Raw genomic sequence first — 27,821 nt, 5'->3', positions numbered from 1 at the left:
GTTTTATTGATTTTTTTTCTCATAATTGATTCCTTTATAATTCTTTTTTATATTTATATTAATCGTAATTTTTCACAACTGCTATGAAAATAAGTTTCATGGAGCGCCTTTATTAAAACAATAAGCGAACCGTGGCAGAATATTAAACAAATTTTTCTGACAATATACGAGTATATTGCGACTTACCCGTTAAAATAGTGCAATGGCATTGAATCTCAAAACTAAGCTAAGATAATAATTTTCAGGAAACGCCTTCATTAAAAACAGGAAAATATCAATGAAATTTAAGTTCGAGAGCCGTGGAAGAATATTAAGAAAATTTTTCTGATATTTTATTATTGCGACTTACCCGTGAGAGAAATGCAATAGTTTTGAATGTCAAAACTAAGCTAACAGCACAACACAAGCCAAAACCCTCTCTAGCTAAACGAGACAATATCTGGATTTTGTTTAAATTATTTAATAACACTCTATAATGATATTATTCAAAAATAGCGAAGAAATAAGATTGCTCCACTCATTTATTTGCAGTAAATGCCGTTAGTTTATTGTGTTCCAGTAAAACGTTTTACGATGGCCACGTGATTACTGCAGGAGGCTAACGACGCTTCTGAGATTGAAGTGATACAGAGTGCTTGTCTTATTTCTGATGGTTAATGAAGTTAAACTGACGTTTTCAGTATATGTGGTTGATGCATAGGTATGTATATAACGGCATTAGATCCATAACTAGTTGTAAGTATTCCAAGTGAAATGCTTGAGACAACATAAATCAAATCTTAAGCAGATTGCTTAAATGACACAAAGTAATTTTGTGTCATTATTGCTTTGAAACACTAAAATTTAAAAACATAATATTATATTTTGAATACAAATCTCACTAATAACATCGTTTTTTATAATGATGATAATAACATTGGTAAGAACGAATACTTTAATAAGGTAACGCAAAATAAATACACGTTATTTATTTAAAACACGAGCTATAAAGTCTTAATACAATTAACTCTATATAATAACACAATAATATGATTCATAAAAGTTATTAATGATTAAATACTTAATTAAAATTTCGTCTTCCTCGCGTGGGTTTCAGAGCGCTTTCTCACTACGTCCGATCAGAGTCCGAACCGTATCTGTGAAAACACGGTCCGAAGTAGTCGTAGAACTATTTCTACGATTAAAGGAAAGAAATCGGATGACGGAATCCGGATCTAGTGCGTAAACTACCACCACTATCAGGATGTTTTATTGTCTTTTATTTGACCTAAAATAATTTACATATTGTCCTCTGTCACACCAACTGCTATAACCGATTATGTGTTCCTGATCAATTATATTATTATAATTGGCTTTTTTAAAGTTGTAGTACTTAAGAGGTTATTTTAGATTATTATGATGTTAGGAGTTCCATGGGTGGTTTTTAATTAATTTGAAATGAGTACATTTAATTAAAATAGAGAAAAGTAGAGAAATTAAATTAAATTTTAATATATTCATAACATATATTTCCTGCCGCAATGACTCTGGTGGCTAGTAGTTTTAATTTAATATATTCAATTATTATATTATTCATTGTATTGTAAATGTAATTGATAAGATTTGTTTTGTATGAAAAAAATCATCTATTCTGATATTATGAGTGATCTTCTATTACCAGAGCAGAGCCTCTTTCAGCAATCATTAAAGTGGGTCCATTTATATTACAGCTGGTGATATTTGGTATTATACTTGCATCTATTATTCTTAAGTTTTTCATAAGATGAACTCGTAGTCGATCATCAACCACAAATTGTTTTGGGTCGGGGCCCATACTTGCAGTACCAGCAGGATGATATAATGTAGTAACTGTATTCTTTGCAACACATTTCCAATAATCTCCACTATTTAATTCAAATTGATCACAATCAGGCCATTCCAACCTTGGTATAAATGCATTATTAGACTTGAAATAGGCCGTATCTATTATTTTGGTTAATATTTGAATCCCTTCAGTAATTAGCTCCAAATCTTTCAATTCTCCAAAATAATTAGAGTCGATTAAAGGGTACTCATAAGGATTTGAAGAATTTAATACGATTGATCCGCGGGACAGAGGATGAAGTAAAGCTACTTCAAATACGTAAGTTGAATGATTTTGAGCCTGCTGTTTTAATGAATTTATCACCCTTTCTTTATATTTTAAAACGCTGAGAAACATTTCAAGTTCCGATGGAGTGTTAAATATAGCAAGCAAGTTTTGAAATTCTGGGTACGAGAGATTTTGAGTTTTTGAATAAAACGCACTTATATCTGTAACGCTTAACTGTGCTAGGTATCCAGTACGGTTGTATAAGTATTTAATGACATCAAAGTTAGCGTCTCTTTCTGATGTGGAGTTTTGTGGATCCAGCATAATAGGGATCGAAACCGCCGCATGGTCCTGTAAGTTTTGACCGACTGCTGGCAGGTGGACTTTACATTCAATATTATTTGACTCTAAATGTTTTTTGTCACCTACACCTGAAAGCATTAGCAAATGTGGTGTATTTATTGCACCTGCACTTAAAATAACTTCAAATTTAGCATTAAAAGTCATATTTTTTCCATCAATATCAACTTCAACACCATAAGCTTTCAAATCATCATCAATTAATATCTTTGTCACGTATGCTTGATTTATCACTTTCAAATTTTGTCTTGATATTATTGGCTCCATATACATGGCGTATGTAGTTGTTCTTATTCCATTTGCAGCAGTCACTGTACCTCTACCCGAACCGCTTAAATTTGCAGTATTTAAGTCTTCTTTATTTTCTATTCCCATTTCTTGATATGACTCGAGTATTTTGTCAATAATATTACTGGATGTAAAATTTACTGTATTTATGACTTGAAGACCATCATGGCCATAACTATTTTTTATTTCATCATTATTTAATAGTTTTTCACTCTGTAAGCTCTCTGCTTTTTTAAAAAACTTATTGATAATTTCTTCACTCCAATTGTTGTTACCAAGATCTTCCCAAGATTCATAGTCATGTGCTACTCCCTTGTAATAAAACATCGAGTTTATTTGATGGCTGCCACCAAGCATTTTTCCACGTGGCCAGTAAGTACTTCCACCTACTAGTGCTTGACTTGTTAGGCCATTGTCAACAGTGTAATACTGCCAATCATATTTTGTCATATACATGGATTTATCCAAATTAGGAATCTGAAATGAAACGTTTCAGTAAATAAATATCTCAGCAAGGTATTTATACTGATTTTGGTGTTTCAATGTATCGTAAGTGAAAAATATCGATAATAAGCGTTTATCGATATCTTAATATTATTTAATTTATGTACTCTTTGTAGACATTAATTTATTGATAGTTACAGCTATTATTGATAGTGGACATCAATGGCAATAGAAATTAATTTAATTTATTTTTAATTTTATAGATTTATCAAAAATACATTATATAATTTAAATACAAGCTCTTGCACGTACACATGCTCGAGGATCAGATTTATATTAAATAGCCCCTTTTACATACTTCAAACACCTTCATAAAATATAACCAACAATATTTGTTGTTGTAAATAAATCATATAAATGTAACGAATTAAAAGTTGTTGATCCTTATGCCTTTTACTTCAAATCAGGCATTGGTTTTCTAGCAAGGTAGGTACTGTAGACCTAACTAGTAGTAGTTGCGCTTTAGTCCGACAGTACGACATAAGTTGTATGAAACGCTGCTTGCTTCGTATATGCAATCTGTATACTGCCTGCCATAGGGGTAGTAAATTAATTTAAACACTAGTGCTATATTTATTGAGGTTCATAACGAGGTAGGCACTGCCTAATTGCCTATATGATATCCAAATATTTACTATTGGAACTTTACATAATATCTTACTGTGACCGTTAATTCATCAGTATGGACTTCAATCTGTAACATTGCTTTAGTGTTTGATATTGAGCATATTATAGAGTGTGGACTGTATTCAATAATGACTGAGTGAATCCGCAGCCAATTATAAAGTACCTCTTCTCTGTATGCACATAGAAGTTATTAGCGAAATATTTTATAGCCTAAACACAATATGATTGGATTTGCTACGGCGGAACCAACGGACGCGGTTTAGTATAATAATCGATGGTATGTCACATTATCCATCGCACAAAATTATTATTATTACCACCCGGACCGTACTGAGTAAGACGCCGGACCAATTGATGCAAGGCGCCTACCGGTCCGTCCGTTTATCCGGCCGTAGCAAATCCGACCACTGTGTTTAGGCTATTAGAGCACGAAAAGCAACTCACATTTAAATCTACGTTTTTAATGACAAAATTTTGTCCTTGTGCATATTATAGTAACTGCGTAACATAAACTCACATGAAACTATTATAAATTAAATAGAAAATTATTAGGTAAAAGATTATTTCGAGGTGTAAAGAAACTATATTAAGTATACTGCAATAAATAATATTTAATGCCGTTATTTACTTTTGGGCAACCTTTAATGTACCGAAACTACAAGATACTAAAATTGCCGTATCAAACTAAATCAAATTTTATACTAAAACCTTCCTCGAGAACCACGCTATCCATAGCTGAAAACAACATGAAAATCGGTGGAGTAGTTTTCGAGATTATCGTGAACTGGCAGACAGTATTTTCAAAGCGTTACAATTTATATCTTATAATTATCATTATTAGTGGACACAGCTGTATTTATTGTATTTAAGTCAAGACTGGTTGTTACAATAATTACAAATGATAATAGTGAAAAACATAAATCAAAATATATATCAATTAATATATCAGTTTTTTAAGTTCCCGCTAAGAAAATTGAAAATTTTCAATAATTCGGGAAGTTATTGGTTTTACCCAGTTTTTAGTGAATCGAGTTTCCGTCAGATCTCGACGTATTAAGGTCCTAGGAAGCTTCCCTGGCTATTCCCGCGATAGTGTCCGTACGTCTGTATGTATGTGTGTGTGTGTTTGTGTGTGTATGGATGTATGTAAACCTCTTATAGCTTTTGAACTGCTCGACCGATTTCATGGAGGTTGGTACCATTCGAAAGGGCTTAACTAAACTTAGATTTTGAATACAATTCGGACCGACACGGAGCGGTAGGTTCAAGGAAATCTCAAAACAGTTTTTTTTTAATAACTATTAAACGCCTAATCGGTACGATTGACTCCAAAACTATTCAGCATTAAGTGCATCAAACTCAAACCACGTCAATCGACACCAAACCGGTCAAAATTGGTAGATTGGTTCGTAAGTTGTTCGTAGTAGTGTTTTATTAAAACATTTACATAAAACTTTGTTAAATATTACCAAAATATGAAGTAAAATCTGTTAATTCATTCACAAAATATGCAATTTTTTATTATATTCGATCATAGAAATCACCTTTGCTTCTACGGGTGGCTCTGGTCCAGCTTCAAGGAGCAATACGTTATAATTTTGGTCTACAAGACGTCTTGCTACAACACACCCAGCTGTTCCAGCACCAACAATTATAAAATCAAATTCATCTTGATCTGCAAACAAACCTCATCTGTTACTAAAAGGTTAATTTTTGATAATTTTACAATAACGTAATGCAATTATGACATTGTTGTGAATGTGGCTATTTTTTTATAAGAATCTTTTTCTTAACTTTTTTGAGATTTTGCTGCAATAATTTAAACAATTATTCATTGGCTGAAATAATGTATCATAAGAAATATACAATTTGTACAGAATAATCGTATTAATAACAAACCGATTGTATTAAATTTTTATCTTCGTTTATTTACGTTAATATCTACACCATTATGTGAATTTCATATAACTCGATATTAAACTTACCTAATTTACATCTGATTTGGGATTAACATCATTGTTAATGTTGCATTCATCTTTTTGAAAAAAGTTTAATGCATCATGGAAGATGGAAGCTGCCATGCCTGTCGTTGGGTTAGGGCAGTCTGTATTATTAGTGCTGTAATTATTTACAATGTTATAATCAGAAAATTGCTATTTTATGGAAAGAAATTTAAGAAGGCAAAGAAATTTGCTGGTTACTTTACAATGAGCGAGCGCGCCGACAATCATGTTTTCTAAGTTTTTTTTATGAAAATAAGGGACGAGACTAGCAGGACGTTTAGCTGATGGTAATTGATACGCCCTGCCCATTACAATGCAGTGCCGCTCAGGATTCTTGAAAAACCTCAAAAATAGCGACATAAGATATGAAGTCTCAATTGCCAGTAATTTCACTATTACGGCGCCCTTCAGACCGAAACACAATAATGTTTACACATTTCACGGCATAATCTAGCCGGCATCCTGTGCAAAGGAGCCTCCCACTGGTTAACACTTAAATATATCAAAAGACAATTTTACTAAATAACACTACTTCGGAAAAGTTGAGCTGCATTGAGAAGAAGTGGCAAGGAACTCATTGTTTCTCTTTTAAATCAATATTTACAGTTTTACAATTTCCCACTGGTAAACTTGGTTTTCCTATTGAATAAAAATAACTCTAGGCTCTTGAGAAATTTGTTATGGAAATGGTCCTGGAACCATCACGCCCGGAAGTTCGGTCCTAAAGCTTTTATAAGAAGATATGGAGGTGAGTAATGACTTGCTTTGAGTCAGCGGTAAATCTATTTTTAAGAAGAGGACATCAAAATGTTGAACAGGTCTTTTTATGGTTTCAAAACGTAGCCGCCCCAATATCTTATGGTATTTGACAAAGGATGTATTCGTACATCTATCGATAATACGATATACGAACATAGGACTTATATGAAGAGTCTTGAAAATGACAGAGAAGGTAATCCCTGAAATTTAGTTTTCTTTAACATTCCATTCCATTATTTTGATTCAATACTTTGAAGCACGTTTGAACATAAGAAGTTTCGAACACAATAAACGCGTTAAAAATTGTAAAAATCTTATTAAATTTAACAATTTTATGGCCATTTCTAGTTATACTGATGACAAATATATCAGAGATGAACGGAATACTCTATGTGTAGCTGGATGTATTGTAGACTGACACATGTGTTATAGACCAGTGTTGAAGCCTTTGAAAATGATAAAAAGTGAAAAAAATAATAATAGTAAGATGAAACCTATTGGAAACGGAAGCGAATATAACAAAAATGAAAGGAAAAATAAATTACGGGCGATCCGAGGTCTTACTTCGTTCTACTTTTAATTAGGTTTCATCTTACTATTTTTTTTTTGGTGAAAAATTATCGATCCTGCTCTATTTCATTTAGTTTCTTCAAAGCAATTATACATCCTGAGAATATAATATAATACAAGAAAATAAATTTCTTATTTTAAATTAAGACTAATAAAATTTACTTACCAACACATTGCATGATAAGATTGTACCATGAATATACCACAAAATAATAAAAACTTGTAAAGAGTCATCTTTAGAGCTACATATAAGTAATTGAATTCGGCAGGAAGTAATTCGATCGAGGTAAATTCTAAATGACTGACTATTTATAGCTCTAAGTAATATTTAAATACATTATGGTTAATATTAAGAGCATTCCACACGCCATGTGTATTTATTCAACAATTTATTTAAATATAATACTTACAAGAAGTTTTAGTGGATAAGTTAATATGATAAATTAGCATTTAGTCGAAATGTTTTATTATGAAAATTATTAAGGGGCGTTAAAACTATTGTAATACATTTTATTATAATTAAGTATAAACTGAATTAATTGTCTTTTTCGTTGCCCCCGTCTTTACATAACACGGTTTTTCTTTAAAAAACGAGGACAATAGAGCGCTTGGGCTTGTAAAGTGATCATTGCCGCCCACATTTTCCTACTATACCAAAGGAATCACAAGAACGTTGCCGGTCCTTTAAAAATATGTACGCGCTTTTTTGATTCTGTTCGGGACTTCTCGTCCCTTGCAGCAAGTTTCACTCGCCACATGTGGAGACGGGCGGGTCATTGAGGTGGGAGCGGTTGCTCCCTACTGTCCTCTTCTTCATTTTAAGTAGTTATTTCTGTTCGGGGAGCAGATGAGGTCATCTTTTGGAGCTAAGGGAGCGCTTGTTCTCACAGCTCCGTTGTCAAGTCCGGTGAGTTGACTCCAGTTTGCGCGGGTCCTGGCGATGAGCCCCGAAGAAGAGGAGGACGATCAGCCGGCCCGGGCGCAAACACGTCGCTCTTCTTCCTCGTCCCGCATGAGATCGCACGGGTAGCGGAGGCCGTCAAGTGGCCGTGCATTCCAGCGGGCCAGATCTCGCAGATGATGAATATCTGACGCGTCGGTACGTGGGTACATGTTCACGGCGAGACGACGAATGAAGTCGTCCAGGCTCTCGACTCTTAGGTCCCTCTGGATTGCTTGGTTCCTCACGTACCGTGGTGCGCCCGTGATGCGCCCGCGGAAGATCGTGTTCTGAATGGTTTGTAGCCTTTTCCGATAAGTTTGGGTCACGAGCGCACACCGTGCATGCGCGGCGTACATGAGTCGGCTGCGTAGGTGGGTCTTATTCACCAAGACCTTCACCCTCAGAGGGAGGCTTGAGGAGAGCACTGGACGAAGTAAGGCTATCACGGTGTTTGTTGACGCGATGGTCTTCGTGACGTGCTCATACATGTTGAGCCGGCGGGGTATGGTGACCTCGACGTTATATGATGAAGCATGTAGATTGTTTAATATAAACCCACTGAAACTACGCCGAAACCAACAAGGTGTAATGTTTCTACATGCTCTATTGTCAGGCAATTAAAACTGTTCAGAATTATTGAGTGCCCTATCGTGTATTGTACCACAATATAGAAAAACGTCATACGAAACTCCTGGTTCCACCACGTACTAAAATGAACTTTTATAAAAACTTGACTATATGTAGGATTCAAAATAATTACAATAATAACTATGATATTCTAGATATCTTCTTGTTAGAAAAAGATAAATTGAAGCGTGAAATTACACCAGTCTAAAGCAGTGCCTTACTTATTTGTTTAAAATATATACATATTATTATCAACTAAATACATACATACGCATTCACACCCACACAAAAACATACACACAGAGAATAAGAAACACACGACTCACGAGGCAGCTGTTATTCTGTAATACAGCTTGTTCTTAAACTATTGTAAAATAATATTAACAATATGAGTAATCTATAATAGCCTTAAGAATTAAGTTTATAATATTGTTTATATAATTACTGTAACGCTATTGATTCATCATCATCGTCCATCAATCATTTCATCTGTTGATTACCAATATATAAATAAATCTTCGACTGGGTCAAATTCAAATATTTTTATTCAAAATAGGATGTGACGTCACCTATTGAAAGTGAAAAACTACTCGCCATTCCAAAACGAATGCCTCAGACCGTAGAAGAATGGGCGCAACAAACTCAGCAGGCTTTTTTTTATCGTAAAAATATATTTACAAGGTAATATTGTACAATTAATCTTATTATTTAATAGCCCAGGGGCAGTCACTCCATTCCCAATCTGTGGTATCGTTAAGAAAGTCATTTATGTTATGGTAACCTTTACTTTTGTTTTGAACATTTTCTGGGATCGTGTTGTACATATACATCGCCCCAAAAAAGACTTAATAACTCGACTTAGCCGCCTGAAAAGTGATGGGTCGGTAGCCTTATGCCAGTGCGGTTTCTTTTCCCGGCTTTGGGATCATAATGACGAGGCCTTCCTTCCAGATATTTGGAAAGTGCCCCGAGTGCAGGGTGCCATTTAAGAGCCGCGTCATCGCCGCGATGGTTTGGGAAATCATGATAATAAATAAAGCTTTTTTTATTTATCAACACATAATTTTATATTTTTACTAGTACTCATGCTTTAATTTCCCAAATATTAAAAATTATTTATGATGGGTTTTATATTCATGTAATAATCAAAATGAGTTATGGGGGCATTAATATAACTTTACTTTTTTAATATAAATCAGGTGTAATTATTCATATTAAAATTAAATAAATCTTTTTAATTACTTTATTGCCTAGTTTGCAAATTTAAAAATTCTTTGTGAGGTTAATTAAAAACAAAAAAAAATTACGGTCTATTCTAATATCGTTAAATACATTTATCAGACTTGTGCATTTTACGCAAGGTACTTGCTACATAACAATTTGGCCGTTTACAGTGGGTCAAAATCGCTCCCAAATAAGTCGGTTACAAACAAACATACATACAGGTGAAGCGTGTAAAAATGTAGAATCTGTCATACATTTGCAATTGAGTTTGGTCATCTTTAAAACATTTTTACATTACTTTTTATATAAAATCTTTCTCTTTTTCTTCATTAAATTTCATTTACGTTCTGAATATTATTTTGCGGTTCATCAAAAGCTGGCAATAGGCAATTTTCAATTGTTTTCTTCAAAACGATTGAAATTGAAATAATAACTTGTTGTACTATCTATAAAATTTTATGAATTTATTACGTTTCATAAGTTTTCCACTATTAAATGCCTTCCATAAAGTATTGTGAATTTTGAATGTGCAAGTGATAACTAAGTACTACAGTAGACAGAAATATATTTTTCATTTCTCATACTCAGAAAGTAATATTGTTTTGCTTTTATTATTGGGTGGAAAATGCTGCTTCCCTCCACTGAGAGGGAAAAACTCATAAAAATTACTTCCCACCTAAGGGCCGGAATGAATTTAAAAAAAAAGTACTGCTGTCAGCTGTGAAGAGTTCTATGTAAAAAAACCAGTTAAAAAAAAAATCTGCGACCATGTGACTTTCTAAACAGCCAGTGTGAACTAAGCGCAAACTTCTATGAGTGGAATAAGCCGCAACAATTACGCGGTGAGTTCCATATTTAAAATTTAAAAAGTCGATATTTATTGGCGGGATACTAATCTGTGCTTAGATAAACAACTAGTTTTATTTTTCTCATATTCGAAATGAAAAATAGAGTGTTTAACACGGGTAAAAGAATAAATTCCTACTCGGACTATAGCCATATATAAATACCCCGGGAATTGATTCTTTCGACCCACGGTTAACAATCTACTATTTCACCACTTTCTAATTCGATACCTCATATCGATCATTCAGTTCGATGAAATTTTCATGTTGCTTGATTTTCAATGTCGCTCATGTTTTCTTCGTCATAAGGTTGTAAATCATACAAAAGGTATGGGTTATTTTAATGTAAAAGAAGTTTGTTGATATCATGTTCTATATGATTTCACTCCATTTTTCCTAAAAGTATCAAAATCATTTTGTAAATGAAGCTCCGCTAATTCCAACAAACTGAGATTACATGGGCGCGCAAAACTGTAATGTTTTTTTATGAAAATAAGGGACGAGACGGGCAGGACGTTCAGCTGATGGTAATTGTTACGCCCTGCCCATTACAATGCAGTTGCGCTCAGGATTATTGAAAAACCCAAAAATTCTGAGCGCTCGTCACCTTGAGAAATAAGTTGTCAAGTCTAATTTGCCCAGTAATTTCACTAGCTACGGCACCCTTCAGACCGAAACACAGTAATGCTTACACATTACTGCTTCACGGCAGAAATAAGCGCCGTTGTTGTACCGATAATCTAGCCGGCATCCGGCGCAAAGGAGCCTCCCCCTGTACACACGTTTCGATATAACGCTTTTTTATTTTTGAGGGGTCTAAATGGACGATTCTGTTCAGGGTTAAGATTTTAAAAATAAGTTCTGAAAAGTTTGATGATAGCTATTGATGAGTATTTTGCTATGCTCCCTCAAACAGTGGCACTTTTTAGGACAGAATCATCAGACCTAGACATAATGTCACATATGAGTCTTGGTCCCACATCTTGTATGTGACGCAAGTTGGCACCTAAGAACTTCTCTTAGGGGTGTTCCTTTTTTCTCTTTTATTTCCAAAAAACGTCTTAAATAAAAAATCTTAAACATGGGTATTTGAAGGATTCTTTCGTTGTCCATTTAGCCGTCTCTATTAAGAAACTTACGATCGCTGCCGATTGACGATTAGAGATATTTTTTTTTATTTTGAAACAAAAGCACACAAAAATTAAATTATTTACAAAAAAAAATTGCGATTTTGGCAGCGAAATATTGGCAGTCGGCCGCCAATTACAGGTACACACTATTTATGGTACAACATTTAATGCTCTAATTACACTATGATTAAAACAAAATAAAAAAAAATAACTACACAAACAAACGACAAAGATTTTGTGTGTATGTGCGAACGTCCTAAGTTCTGAACTCCTCGATTACAAAATACTTAAAATAATTTGCTTTTTAAAAGAGTTTTTAGTATGGATGAATATATCTGTTGGTAAGAAATGTTTATTATAGCAACTAAGTATATTAAACAAACTAATATATAAATGTATGTGTTACATCGGTAAGTAATTGGCAAAGCGGGTACCACCTAGTAACACAAATAGCTGTATTTCCCAAGACTCATTTGTTAATTTAACATATCAAGGTTGCAACACGAACCCAGTGATACGATGTCGGATGCAATTAAAAATCGAACTGCGCACAAAAAAAAAGCAATCGCTGACATCTGCGAGAGTATTTACTTTCAGGAAAGACCCAATTTAAAATGCCCAAGTATAATGTTGGTCTCAATGAGATTTAAATTATAGTTTGTTCTTGAAATACAACGTATGTTACACTGTATTTCAAGAACAAAGTCATTGTTCATACAGTGGATGAGTGCAGCGCAAGACCGATCGTCATGGAGATCTTTGGAGGAGGTCTTTGTCCGGCAGTGGATATCTTCCAGCTGATAATGATGATACTTATCTGGTGAGTAGTTTAATTTTTAATTCAAGGAATGGCAATGGTACAGCCAATGCAGCAAATGTGAAAATTACAGAATATGCCTACCAGCAATCGGCAAATAATATACAAAAATGTTTAGTCTAAATAATTAAACATGTATATACTATGTGTTACCTTATATTTCTATTAACCTACCTGTCTGTGCAATAAAAAAGTGTGCTTTTTGGCGACTTTATATTAGAATTCATTGGACTTAATAGTATATTAACAACAAAAAATACTACGTATCGTTTTTATGTCCGTAGGTATAATATCAGTGTAGGTGTTATATGTGTGGCCGGGGCAGGCCTGGGTATGTGAAGGTGTAAGTTTTCCTAGTGACTTGTCTTGCTTTATGGGTACCATAACGGTGCCTATTTCTGACGTGAAGCAGTAATGTGTAAACATTATTGTGTTTCGGTCTAAAGGACGCCGTAGCCAATGAAATTACTGGGCAAATGCGACTTTACATTTTATGCCTCAACTCTCAAATCATCAGCTGAACGTCCTGCTCGTCTCGTCCCAAGTTTTGTGGGATAATATTGTGAAAAAAACTGTTACAAATGTGTTCAGTAATGGTTATTGATATTTATGGCAATTTTAAAATACTGTGTAATAAAATAATATAAAAAAATGAAAAGGCTGATGAATTTCAACCATAAAATCGTTAGAAAAAAATTGTTGAATAAGCGCATTGCTTATTTGAATTCAGTTTAAACATTATATTCATGCGCAGCAATATATTTTGTGAGCCCATTTAGAAACAGTAAAATTAATATTTTAAATGCTAACATGCAAAAATGTTTCAAAAATAACAAATCATCTGAATAAACACAAAAACTAAGTTATTAATATTGTTTCATTATAACAAGTGTTCTATTGTTTTTGCAGCGACAATAAAATATAAGATTCGCTTGCCAAAAATTCATCAAACAATATTAACAATACCATTTTATAAATAGGAATGTATAATTCAATATTTCAAGGATCATTCGTTATTATAAAATAGATACTTGCAGACCCAGCAAACGTTGCATTGCCATATAAAGTAATTAAAAAAAACTAAGGTTATAAAAAACAGATGCAACCGATTCTCAGACCTATCAAATATATCGTACTGTAATTATTGCATTCGATTGCCATCTTGCAACCCTTGTTAGGTAAGAATTAAAATTTAAGTTGCCTATTACCGAAATATCAAAAATATTAAATACTTTTACCGTCGCACGGAACAGTTACTTTGAGCAGCATTTTTTTATTATTGATATTGGATACTTTGCAAATAATACACATACAAACTTCTCTTTTCGCTGCCGGCGCGGCGCTCTTCTACGATACAGATAATATCCCTTGTCATTGTGGACAGTGACTTCTATAGCATGTGCCTGCGAGCTTTAACACTGTATTACATCCCCATGTAGTTCTAAGTTTAAAGAATGCTCGAACTAATGTGTTATAAACTACTGTTTTATGACGGGATGAAACGAGTAGGACGTTCAGCTGATGGTAATTAATACGCCTTACCCATCACAATGCAGTGCCCTCAGGTTTCTTAAATAAACCAAAAATTCTCAGCAGCACTACAACTGCACTCGTCACCTTGAGAAATAACATGTCAAGTCTCATTTGCACAGTAATTTCACTAGCTACGACGCCCTACAAACCAAAACACAGTAATACTTAAACATTACTGCTTAACGGCAGAATGGCCGTTGTAGTCAATGGCGCCTGTTTCTATTATATGGGTACCAACCCATAATCTAGCCGGCATCCTGTGCAAAATAGCCTCCCATTTCTTATCAAGTGCCTAAATTCCATGGTTCTATCTCCGAAAATGACGCATTCCTTATTTCAACTAGTTTTTGAACCTTTTATCCCCTAAAATTTTACTATACAAGAAGTCAAATGTACTTTTTCAGTTCAATATCACCAAATTTACATTTTAATCAAACAGTTTTCATACCTAAACCACTATTGTAATTGTATGTTAATTATTGTTCCCTGACAATTTCTATATCCTTGATGACTCTCTAGTCTCTATTTTTACATATTCATTAACAACATTTACACAGCATAATGAACGCACTTATTCATTATCATCACAATTTCAGCCGGAAGACGTCCACTGCTGGACAAAGGCCTCCCCCAAAGATCGCCATGACGATCGGCCGTCCGCTGCCCTCATCCAACCTATTCCTTCGATCTTGAACAGATCGTCGGTCCATCTTGATGATCGGTGATCGCCATTCGAGGACTTTACTGCCCCAACGGCCATCTGTCTGTCAAGGTATGTGCCCTACCCACTGCGACTTCAGTTTCGCAATCATCTGGGCTAGACATAGCACAGTATAGACCAACTGGTAACTTTACGCGAGGTGATCTAGTCACACATATTTAGCCACTCAGCAAAAGAGAGTTTTTCTGGAAGATGTTAATGCATTCGGCACAGCCCTTGCAGCTTCTGTTTTGGTCTCTTTAGAAATCTTTAGGCAGTGTCAGGTTTTCATAAAGTGAGCATTGCCAGATTTACTTGCCGCAATTTTTAATCTGAGTCCCCAAAATTGTAACAGCGTCGAACAAATTGGCACATAATATAATAATAATGTGTATTTAAATGTATATAAACATTGAAAAAAAGTCTTACGGCCTTACAAATAAAATTGGCATAAAGTTATAACTTAGCACTGTATGACGTATCACGTTTCCCGCGTTTATTTGCAAGGACATTTGGAAAACTTCACAATTATGATTATACTAGTTGACCCGGCAAACGTTGTTTTGCCATATAAAGTATAATTCACGCGATAGTTTTATAAGTAATAAAATATTGCCTATATTATAGCCTGTACATCATTTTGTTAATAGTTTTTGCAGCGCACGGTTTTCGATTTTACACCTTGTGTTACAAAATAGCAATTTTATTACGGATCCCTAATTTTGAAAAAAAAACATAGCCTATAGCCTTCCTCGATAAATGGACTACCCAACACTGAAAGAATCATTCAAATCGGACCAGTAGTACCAGAGATTAGCGCGTTTAAACAAACGAACAAACAAACACTGCAGCTTTATAATATTAGTATAGATTGACAGTGTTGTCAGCGATATAGTCAACATTTTGCATATTCTTGGTTTGTTCTCAGTTATAACTATATACCAAGATTATTTGTAAGACCCTTACAGTTTTCATATAAAATGCGAAGAAAATTTTATCCCCAATCTATTATTTAAAATTAATAGTTTATAATACTTTGTAGCTCTTTAGCTTTTAACGCCTTACTACATAGCCAGTCGTTAAATTTTATACATAGCCTGGGTAGAAAGGGACTTAGAGTACATTTTGTCCAGAGATTTGTAGTGTTGGGAAGATCCGCGAATACAAATCTAATGCGGACAAAGTCACGGTCAGAATATACATATAATAATAATATATCCTATCCATTTGATAAACTAGTCTAACAACACCCAAATTTTATCAAGATCTTACGAAGGACATACAAACGGAGAGACAGATTGACAGACAAAAATTCCAAAAATCGTAGAATTGGTGTCAGTGGATAAAACGTATCTTTACATCACAGAAGTGTAGATTTCGCGTAAATTCCAAAATATTTTAACAAATGATGGCAACCAGAGAGTTCTTATTTGTTGAATCAATTATTGAAAGCGAAAAAATGTGAATCACAATGAAAATCACGCCAGCGAAAAGTTCAAAGAAAAAGGCAAATTGAGTAACTCGAGTTTGCTTGCCGTTTGGAGAGCAACCGATCCGGGCGACTGTGTTCCTGACAGGCCGTGACGATGAGTGACAGCTGGGGTGCGGCGACGTGAAGCACACATGTGACTCGCCACATGTGGGTGTCACGGCAATGTCTTCACTGAAGTTGGGATTTATAAAATACTAGTAGTTGCCCGTTGCATTCGCAACTAAAGGTTTTACCTCAATAAAATGATTAAGTATGATGTATGATGTAGTATGTATGATGCACGCCAAGAAAGGGAAGATATTAGTAGGACAAAGTGGAGCGCATTTTACTTTGTTTATCTTTCTAATTTTTAATAAACTTCTTTCAATTGCTCTTTGATTGTTAGCAATTATCTGCTTGACTTTTTCTGTAAAGGTCCACGTTTGGCATTTAGTAATTGACGTTTGAGTATTTTAGCATTACTTTGCATATTATTGTAATTGAAATGATTTATAAATTTAATTGAAAATAAGAACTTGTAATACCATTCTGTTTTAAAAAGGGCAACCTTAGAGTTTCTTGCTCGTTCCTTCAAAGGAAATCAGCCTTCCAAATAAGCTGAATGAAAAAGTAACATATTTCAAGTGTAATGCAATTGACCTACGAAATAAAATATTTTTGATTATTTTTCACAGCGGTACAATAAACATGGTAGGACCAATGACGTTCTATACATAACAACATAAAATAAGATCCAGCACCCCCTGCCATCTATTGCTATTGCTGTGATTTCTTGTCTAAAACATTTCTGCTGTTGCAGCATTAATCACCGAGAACTCTTTAATGTATATATGTTATAGATTATAATTTCCTTACGTTAGTTATTTGTGGACCTTCAAAGATAAACTCTTTTTTTTTTATGGAATAGGAGGACAAACGAGCGTACGGGTCACCTGTTGTTAAGTGATCACCGCCGCTCATTCTCTCTTGCAACACCAGAGGAATCACAGGAGCGTTGCCGGCCTTTAAGGAAGGTGTGCGCGCTTTTTTTGAAGGTACCCATGTCGTATCGTCCCGGAAACACCGCACAAGGAAGTTCATTCCACAGCTTTGTAGTACGTGGAAGAAAGCTCCTTGTAAACCGCACTGTGGAGGACCGCCACACATCCAGATGGTGAGGATGATATCCTAACTTGTGGCGTGTCGTGCGAAGGTGGAATTCGGCGGCAGGAATTAGGTAAAACAGCTCTTCGGAACACTCCCCGTGATAAATGCGGTAGAAGACACACAATGAAGCGACGTCTCTACGCAACGCCAAGTGATCCAGCCGTTCACAGAGTACTGGGTCCCCGACAATTCGCGCTGCTCTGCGTTGCACGCGGTCAAATGGATCGAGCTGATACTGGGGTGCGCCAGACCAGAGATGACAGCAATACTCCATGTGTGGCCGGACCTGCGCTTTGTACAGCGCTAGAATGTGGGCCGGCTTGAAGTATTGCCGTGCTCTATTAATGACGCCCAGTTTCTTTGAAGCCAATTTGGCTTTGCCCTCCAGATGGCCACGGAATTGGCAATCGCTCGAGATTTCGAGACCCAGTATTCCGATACTAGGCGAGGCTTTTAGGGAAGTGTTACCACTCTTAAGGTGGTTCGGTCACATCAAAGGCGCAGAAGATCATATTATTATCGTGATGCTAGCCATGCCAGGAACGAAGCGTACGCGTGGAAGTCCACCCTCCTCCTGGTTGACGACGGTCCAAAAAGACTTGAAATAAGCTCATTAAATCGCTAACATGGCGCAAAACCATGCCGAATGGAAAAAAATGACAAGGTAGGCTGACCCCAAGTAATGAGAAAAGGTCTCGGAGGAAGAAGAAAAGTTTTTTGTGGACCAGCACATTAGTTGAACTGCGTTATAATATAACTACAAATAATAAATTTAAAATTGTTTACTTAGTCTTATCGTGTTTTTATTTGTACTTATAATAGCTTACCTTTTTGGAACAGACATTATTTACTTATGTGAAGGCAATGGCCTTGTTTTTATTCTGGTGCTGCAGGAGAATGTAGGTGACGGTGATTACTTTGCATCAGGTGACATCGCTAGTTTGTCCTCCTCTGTCATAGAAAAGGAATTCGTGGAAAAGAACTAAGTAGTGCAAATCTTTCACAAACTATGTTCTGCTTATTCATAGTTACTCTATGAAAATAAAAAGCTATTAAATATCTATTTCTATTGTTACATCAATAATATCTGAAACATTTGAGATCATCCAAGAAGATGTTTTATAACAGTTTATTTACTTTCTATTTACGCTTGTGCAATAGATTTAACGAATATATTTGATTGATTTATCCAGTACAAACTTACGCCCTCCATAGACTCACAAAGGCTTCATATTGTTTACTGCATAAAAAATAGGTATTTCAAGGAAAATGAAAATTTTGGTAAAAATCTTACAAAATTCAAATGAAAAACACGTACACGAGTCCAGCCACAAATAAAACAAATTACTATAAATAATAAAGGCAGAGGACAAAAGCTAACAATTGATAAAACACAATACGCAGCTCATTAGCTAAGTAAAATACAAACGGCGAATAATACTGATAATAGTAGGCACCTTCAGGCAATGAAAAGAAAATTATTTCCAGAGACGCTTCGACCCTCTTAATGATATCATTTGCCTTTATCATTCCATCTTTTTAAGGATGAGTCGTCATCACAGACGTCTATGTCCTATAATGGCGCGCAGCCAAATAGGTTTGCTCTGCTTGTGTTCTTAATTTCGACTAACTTTTTAACTTTAATAAATTGAAAACGATTCAATTATAACTTAATTAAACGAGGACTTAAATATTTTTCTTTATCTTCGTATGGAACTCTAGGCACTGTAAGCGACTCAGTCAGGTGGCAACCAGCCGTAAAACACATACAGCCAACAAATTCCTCCCCTCACATGATATGCACAGTCAAATGAAGTATGTGCAGTGTGAAAACTATAGGGCATAAAATTAACTTCACATTCTTTGAAAATATGGATAATAGTTATCAATAAACGTCTTACAAGTATCACAGAAATATCTCCAAATCAGTTTGGCTTTACAGCATCCACGTCAACCATTGACTGTGTACAGACAATCATCATCTTGCTGAAAAAGAATAGAGTGAAATTGAAAATATCTACATTTAGTGACCTCGTAACAGCTTTCGATCGAGTGCCCCGTAAACTGGTGTGGCAGGCTCTACGTGTCCAAAACTTACCAGAATATTATGTAAAACTTTTACAAGATATGTACACCAATGTCCGCACAAGAGTCCGTACCTTAGCGGGCATCAGTGAAGCATTCGAGGTCAAAGTAGGCGTGCATGAGGGGTCCGTGCTCAGCCCGCTTCTATTCACAAGTATACCGACTCCACTGCCATGGACTGTGCTATACGCGGACGATATAATTTTAGCTGCTGACACCGCAAGACTCTTAAAATAATAAGTGGACGCACGCACTAGAAAACTAAGGCCTGAAGGTTAGCAGGAGCAAAACCGAATACATGAAATGCCTTTAGTCGGTTTGAGGATTTAAAACGACTTTTAGTTTCAAAATAGAATTTATTACACTATAGCACACACAGAAGAATTGACAGTATTACGATTGAAGCACAGATATAAATATATATACTTAATGACTGCATTAATAGTTATAACAAAGTTGTGTCCACTGTGGTTGTTTGTGCGTCGACAATTAAAATATCTTTAAATTTATTTATTAATATTAATTTTATTTTTACAAAGTTTCACTACATGCCCTTTTAGTGGAAACGATACATCTAAGACCATCTAAATAAGGTTAATACCTATTCCCACCGTAGAGAAATTTAAATACCTAGTTTCCGTGCTCCCACCTGATGCTAATGTTAAAGTTGATGTGACCCACAGAATAAACGTTGCGTGGCAAAAATGGAGGTTACTCACTGGTGTGCTGTGACCCACGTAAAATCTAAGGGTAAAGTATATAAAACGGCAGTACGTCCTGCACTATAAAATGGGTCCGAATGCTGGACTACAAAGAAGAAGCACGAACAAAAGATACATATCAACGAAATGAAGATGGACCAAATTCGTAATGAATACATACGTGGTTGTTTCGAGGTTGCACTAATTTTCGACAAAATAACCGAAAACGACCTTCTTTGGTATGGACATGTCAAAAGAGGGGGAAAAACCCTCGTAGTGCAAATTGCTCTAAACCTACCGGAACAGAAAGAGGGAGGGCGCCCGCCATCGATCTGGTGGTCTAACATAAAACGAGACCTTAAGAAAGCCTAATTGCCAGAACCGACAACCCAAGATCGTTCAACTTGGCGCGGGAAAGTAAGGAGGCCCGACCCCAAATAATAGGATTCCGGGAAAGCAGAAGAAGACAAAGATAATATATTACGTGGGTACTATTATTCTCCTTCACAATGCCGAAAATAAACATATAAAATGAAAAACGCAAGTCATTAACAGTTTGTAATTTTGTTAACGATCTCAAAATATCCGAAAAGTGTTTTATTATAATATATCCTTATAATAAATCTATTCACGCTTGGAAACCGTAATCTATTGGGACCAAAACAAACAATAGTCGATCGTTAATAAAACATGATTTGCTTCATTAATGTTGCAGCAAAATTGCCTTTAAAGCCAGCGTATTTGAGGTGCTTTCGCTATAAATTTTCGGATAATTTAATTTTATGAGACGTTTATGTATTCCGAACTGCTCTCGGAAAGTAGATATATTGCATCTGCCAGGTGGTCAGTAATGCTGACCTCCTTATGCGTAATAAAACCTACATGGGGTAACCTAAGAATGTAGGATTATGGCAGAATTCAGGTTAAGATTACATTTAGGCGTTTTCTTAATTTCACTAACCAAGACTATAACGTAGCCTATTTTGCCAATTAGACCAATAACCAAACACTGTTCTCCATGGAAATATGACAGTGGACTTGGTAGAGTAAAATTGTATGGTAGAACGAACTGGGTATGCCAGAGTGAGTTAGTAAAATAGGGCATTATGTTAGCACATAAAAAAAATGGTTTGTATGAGATTTGAGCAGACGTCTACAAAACTTGTTTGCCTATAAAATTAACATATTATGCAAAACTAAAGCCACTACTTCTGTGTATTTTGTTTTAACTTATACACAAGCCTTCTGATTTACAAAGGCAATAATCTGCGATTTCGATGCTATTGCGTTTTCACAGGGAATGTTTCGTTGTCAAGCGTAGGCACGGTAGTGAAATTACTAGTTGAACATAGTATTTTCTTTGATAAACAAGAGAGAGACATTTTCAAATAAAATACTTTAGAATTAAAACGCGTGTAATAGCAAATGTGTTTTTACATTAGGTGTTTGCGAAAAAGCAATATTTTTATTATTATTTTATTTAACCCGACGTTGACGTTGCGTGACCTTTTCAAAGCATGTTTGCCATCCCCCTGTATTAGTAATATTCTGATCGGTTCAGTTGTTTTCCTTGTATAACCGAAGGCAAAAGCGGTTTTCCATTTATTTGTATAGATTTAGAGTATATGATATACAGTATGTAATAAAATTTTACTAAAGTGTCAGGATAATAATTGTCAGGGTGAAGAAGTTCGCAGTAATTAAGAACTCACTATAACACTAGAAATAAGGGATTACTTGTATCTAATTCTAGTAGGCTTCATAAGATACATAATAGCTTTAAGGGTAAATGTATATACTTTTATAATAAAGTCCCAGCCACTGTTGAGGCATTATCTATAAATAAATTTAAACGTTTTATTAAGAAATTGTCTCTGTCCTAAATCCTACTAAATATCATAGTGATCGGACTGGGACGAGATTATGATTATTTTATAGCAATTGCAGACAGTACAATATTAAAAAATTTATTAAAAAGACCGCAAAAAAAGAATGATGTTAGAGTTTCTTGCGTTGCTTCTTCTTTCTCAGAGCGCCATTTGTTTCTGAAACGGTGGTAGAATCTAGTATATTAGAAATGACATCGAAAATAATTCTAAAGGAAACAATTTTGAGAAAATAAATGCATTTTCATTTCGATTATTACAGCTTTGATTGAAAACAATTCCATCAAAACGGACACAGATAATATATTTGTGACATCTCTGCATAAGTTCTTTGTTTCGTCCACACCGTAGTTCATTACTATGATCGTCCATTTTATTATGACACCTGTGCATTGTAGACTCTTGGCAGTCTGCCTAGTTGCATTGTGTTTTAGTGGAACAGTTAGTCAGCTTTGTAACTCATATGCTCCATTTACGGAAATGTTATCACTACAAATGAGTTTTGCGACTTGTCATTATTTTAACACGTTCTGAGCATTTTCATGCACATTTATGCAACACTTTATTCTATTGTGTTATTTTTGGTCACTTGTGATTTTAAAAATCTTCTTGATTTCAAACTTTTATAGAAACAGGAACCATATAGCGATAATTCTTTGCATTTCTGCTTGTCCTGTTGTTTTGATAAACGCGAGGCTGCATCAGTTTATGAAGTGAAAACTTCTTTAGCGGCTTTGAGCACTTTTCTTGGGATGGGTATAAAAAGTAAACGTGCGTCATGATACGTGTCCTGATCAAAAGACAATTTTATACAGTGTTTTGTTACCAGGCAATCATAGTTGAAGGAGAGATTGTCTTATGTATGACGCGAGTATACCTTAATATATTCTGACGTCATTCGTACGAAGTGTAGACACCAGAAGAACATGAATATGGTAGCGGTCATACCGTAGATAGAAGATAAACAATACATGTACCACTAAAATAACAAAAATAATGTGACAGAGACACATAAATTAGATTGGTATTGAGAATAAGCGAGATACATTACAATATTTGCTATCCCTTTCGCAAAATATGCGATTTTTTGTTTGGACCCACCCACATCGGCTCCCAACAAACAATGGTTGTTATGGTAAATTCAGTTATTATTAAAATATGGGACGTTGTTGTCTATAACATTATACAAATCGTCCAGAACGCGAGCATAACACACATCACAAACTATTGCTATCTCATTTACATACAGTGAATCTGGTGTCCATCTTCCATCTACGGTTGACGTTGATAGTAATGTAACATAGTATCTATCCCTACTACTAAATAGATTTCTTATTTTGCATGAATAAATAATAAGAAAGCGGGACTGCATTACAGCATGTACGCGGATGACGTTGCGGGCAGCAGCTACACCCTATAAATTTTGATTCCTTTAAGAATGTTGAAATAAACGTTTCTGTGGCAAACGTATATTTGAACTTATATCTTTTTTACGTTTACGTAGTACTTTGATTTTTCAATTTCAACTCGATGCCTCCACGCGTTCCCGAGATAAATCTTGACAGACAGAACTCGAATGCTCCGAATTAATTAAGTTAAAACGTGGGTAATTAAATGACCTAATTACTTGAGCCTCAAAAAAGCTATTGAGTACAATAGGTCCATCCAACTACGTTGTATCAATATTTGAATTAAAATGGATGAGAACCATCTTCATGCCTGTTAATGTCCACTCTCAATGAATCTTTTCCACTCAAGTAAAAAAACAACCAAGTAATATAATATACCAATATAAATAAAATGATAGAGGTTTTCATTTGTGCGTGCATCATGGAAAACCTATTGGATATGTTTTAATAATTAAGTCTTCTTAGTTTTAGAAATTAGATACTTACCAGTGGGAGGCTCCTTTGCTCCTTTTTCTGCTGTGAAGCAGAATTGTGTAAGCATAACTGTGTTTCGGTCTGAAGGGCGCCGTAGCTAGTGAACTTACTGGGCAAATCAGACTTAATATCTTAAGTCTCAAGGTGACGAGGGCAGTTGTAGTGCCGCTCAGAAATTTTGGGGCTTTTCAAGAATCCTGAGTGGCACTGCATTGTAATGGGCAGGGCGTATCAATTATTATCAGCTGAAAGTCCTGCATAAAAAATCCTTATCTGGAAAAAAAAAATTGCGATATCCTGATTTAATATAAAGTTAATAAGGTTTTAAGAAACAAAGATTTTTATAAGTAGTACGTGCTTAGTCATGTGTATACGTGGACGAAGTCGCGGGTACACACATTATAAGAAGCTTTCTTCATTATATTACGGTAAGTAGGGCCTTGAAATTATTTAATTCAATGATAAATTTTATAACAACTTCGAGCCGTTTTCGAAGAGAGCTCTTTGATCTTAAATTACACACAATATTTTCCAGAAGTACACCGAAGCGAAAAATTAAATAAAGAATGAATACGTTACAAACAGATAAATATTATTGTTTTATAATTAAGTAAGAAATACATACAATAAAAAAGTCATTAAAAACCAACACAATAAAATTTAAGATAGTTTCTAAAATAATTTATTTCAATCATTTTGTATATTGTTAATAATACGCGGCTTGTTGTTCTGTCGATTAATATTAAAACTAATTGAAAATAGAATGATCTCCTCTCACCAGTGGGAGGCTCCTTTGCACAGGATGCCGGCTGATTATGGGTACCACAACGGCGCCTGTTTTCGCCGTGAAGCAGTAATGTGTAAGCATTACTGTCTTTCGGTCTGAAGGACGCCGTAGCTAGAGAAATTACTTGGCAAATGAGACTTTAACATCTTATGTCTCATGGTGACGAGCGCAGCTGTAGTGCTCAGAATTTTTTGTGTTTATCAAGAATCCTGAGCGGCATTGCATTGTAATGGGCAGAGCGTATCAATTACCATCAGCTAAACATCCTGTTCGTCACGTCCCTTATTTTTATAAAAAAAGCAAAAAATAGATCTTCAATTTATCAAAGGGTACACATATTTTTAAATTGTTCCTTTGCTTTGAGGCGTATTTTAGCATAAATAAGTATTAAAATGCAGTCTTTTCCATCATTTTAATGATTTTTATTAATCCACATTATTTATTGTCACACATTTGACATTTATTTATTTATTAAATTCCGCCAACAAGGTATACACTAATATAAACACATTATAATACAAAAACAATAACATTCACATGGTAAGTGAACGAAGTAACGATTGAGGTCATCCCTCCCTTGAAAGAACCGTTTTAATATATTTTTTAAATTTATTTAAGTTATGATCAAATATGTCCACTTCATCGTGATGACTATTATATTCCCTGGTAATTCTATTCAAGGGAGAGAAATAGCCTAAATTAGATCCTGCATAATTACAGAGAAATGGATTATATTTCTTACACGCTCTCGGTTGAGTTTTTGAAACAGCGAGGTTTAGTTTCGATATAAGATGAGGAGAATCAATAATATTATGTAGTAATTTAAAGAGGAACATACTGTCGAGCAAAGTTCTACGGGACTTAAGTGAGTTAAGGTGGAAATACTGCAGTCTACCTGTATAAGAAGGAATTTTTTTCGCTAGATTACAGCTATAAGATAAATGCCAGAGAAACCACTTCTGAACTGATTCTAAGCGTTTGTTATATACATCGTAATGCGGGTTCCAAACGACCGTACAAAATTCTAAAGTGCTCCGCACTAGAGAATTATAAATGGTGATTTTTGTTGTGGGCCTTTTAAAGGGCTTAAAATCTGAAAGCTTTTTTTAGTAATTGCATCAATATGGGAATTAAACCTTAACCTGTTGTCGATGATGACCCCTAGATCCCTAACGAGGTTCACTTCAGCCAAAGTAATAGCATTAACATAATATGTTCTCGTGGGTAAATTATTTTTTTGTCTACTAAAGCGGATTACGTGACATTTATCAGTGTTTTATCTCATTCCACTCAGTTCACTTCTGACGTGTATTTAATTCAATAATACTAAAAAAGTACTTACAATGATAAGCTTTTATCTGTTTGATGTCTCGACAAACTTACCTAATTCTTCCCATACGCGTCAGTACGAATTCCTGCAGAAACATTCTCTTCACTAATATTGTAAGAATTAGGTCCTTTAAAGTTATCCCGAAAATTTCCAGTCAAATCTTAATGAAATATGCTAGTTTATGATATTCTAGTAATTGGTTCTGATAAATATAAAATTTATTAATTTTTTACTTAGATTAGAACAATATGTGACGTTGACATGCCACATGTTCTATTAAACATTGCTAATGATTAAACTAAAATGCCAGGTTGCGTAGTAAAAGTTTGTGAAAATAATACTAATACAAGAAATAAAAGAAAGACACTGGTATCATATATCATCAGTTAGTATTTGGTATTTTATTAATTTCAATGTAAAATAACACGAAACGTTTGTTACAATATTTGTAAGATACCATTGAGTGTTAAAATGCCACGCACACAAGCTACTAATAGTTGCCGTAATAAAAAAGCTATTGTTCTTACGTAGTGCGGTATCTTGTTGTAGCGCAGCGGAGACCAATCCTTAATGTAAGATTTATTATAAAAATTCTATCACCCTTTTAAGTCATTTACAAGAATTACAAAATAGTATTTTATAATAAGTAACACTGCATTGATATTGTATCGCATGATGCTACAAGCTTTATTACCTTCGTAACGAGCTGATGGTATATCTGATGTTGTGATATTTCATCTCCCTATAATATTGAAATTATAATCTGACTTATTTGGTCATTATCAGAGAGCCACCAAAAGCGTAGGTTTGGTTATTCTCATTAAAAAAAAATTTTTTACTTTATTTTAAGACACCGATAATAAAACTATAGATACAGTATAAGTAGATATCAAATAGCTTATATAAAAGTACACAATAGTATATAATATAAAATAAAGAGTAAATTTGTTCAGTAATGAGACACTGGTATTGAATAACACTGCAGTGAACAGTAATCCCTTTACCCATTTCTGGCTATTGTAGTAAAATAATCTTATCAGACAGATTGACAGTCTCATCCTTTATTCGATCATTTCATCTGTTATTTCTTCATCGTAGTCGAGGCTAATAAAAATTGTATTCTGTGCAGTTATTTCTTTAACAATTTGTGTTTTATTATTAATTAATAACCGGGTTCAGAGTTCTTATAATGTAAAGTGTAAACCATATACCTTTATTTGGAGATAATATTATTCAGCCAACTTAGACAATAAGTTACTTTTATATATCAGTATCGAATCAAATCCATATCACTATATACGCTTAAGTCAAAGACTAGAAACTTATGAATTCCAAAGGAGATACATTTTATCATTTGCCACCACTGAGGAAAAGGTGGAGTGGTAAAACACATTAAAAAATTACGATATACCTTATAGAATAATCATCAAAAAGTTATGTTTGCACTTTACACTTCTTCAATTCTTAAAGTTAAACGTAGGTAAGTATGTGTTGAATTCGCTCGCGGCAG

General features: G+C 34.6%; 1 protein-coding gene across 2 annotated transcripts in view; it reads right to left on the bottom strand.

The window, feature by feature from the left end:
• Positions 1-953: 953 nt before the first annotated feature.
• LOC126969424 (ecdysone oxidase-like) overlaps positions 954-27,821 on the bottom strand; it is a 492,930-nt gene continuing 466,062 nt past the window's right edge. For both annotated transcript variants that reach the window (XM_050814831.1, XM_050814832.1), the window contains one exon: positions 954-1,267. The gene's annotated coding sequence lies outside the window, so the exon portion shown is untranslated. The remainder of the gene's footprint in view (positions 1,268-27,821) is intronic.

The sequence above is a fragment of the Leptidea sinapis genome, chromosome 18 (assembly GCF_905404315.1).
Source record: "Leptidea sinapis chromosome 18, ilLepSina1.1, whole genome shotgun sequence".
NCBI lineage: Eukaryota > Metazoa > Arthropoda > Insecta > Lepidoptera > Pieridae > Leptidea > Leptidea sinapis.
Note: the sequence above shows the minus strand (reverse complement) of the source record. Positions and strands in the feature narration are given on the sequence as shown.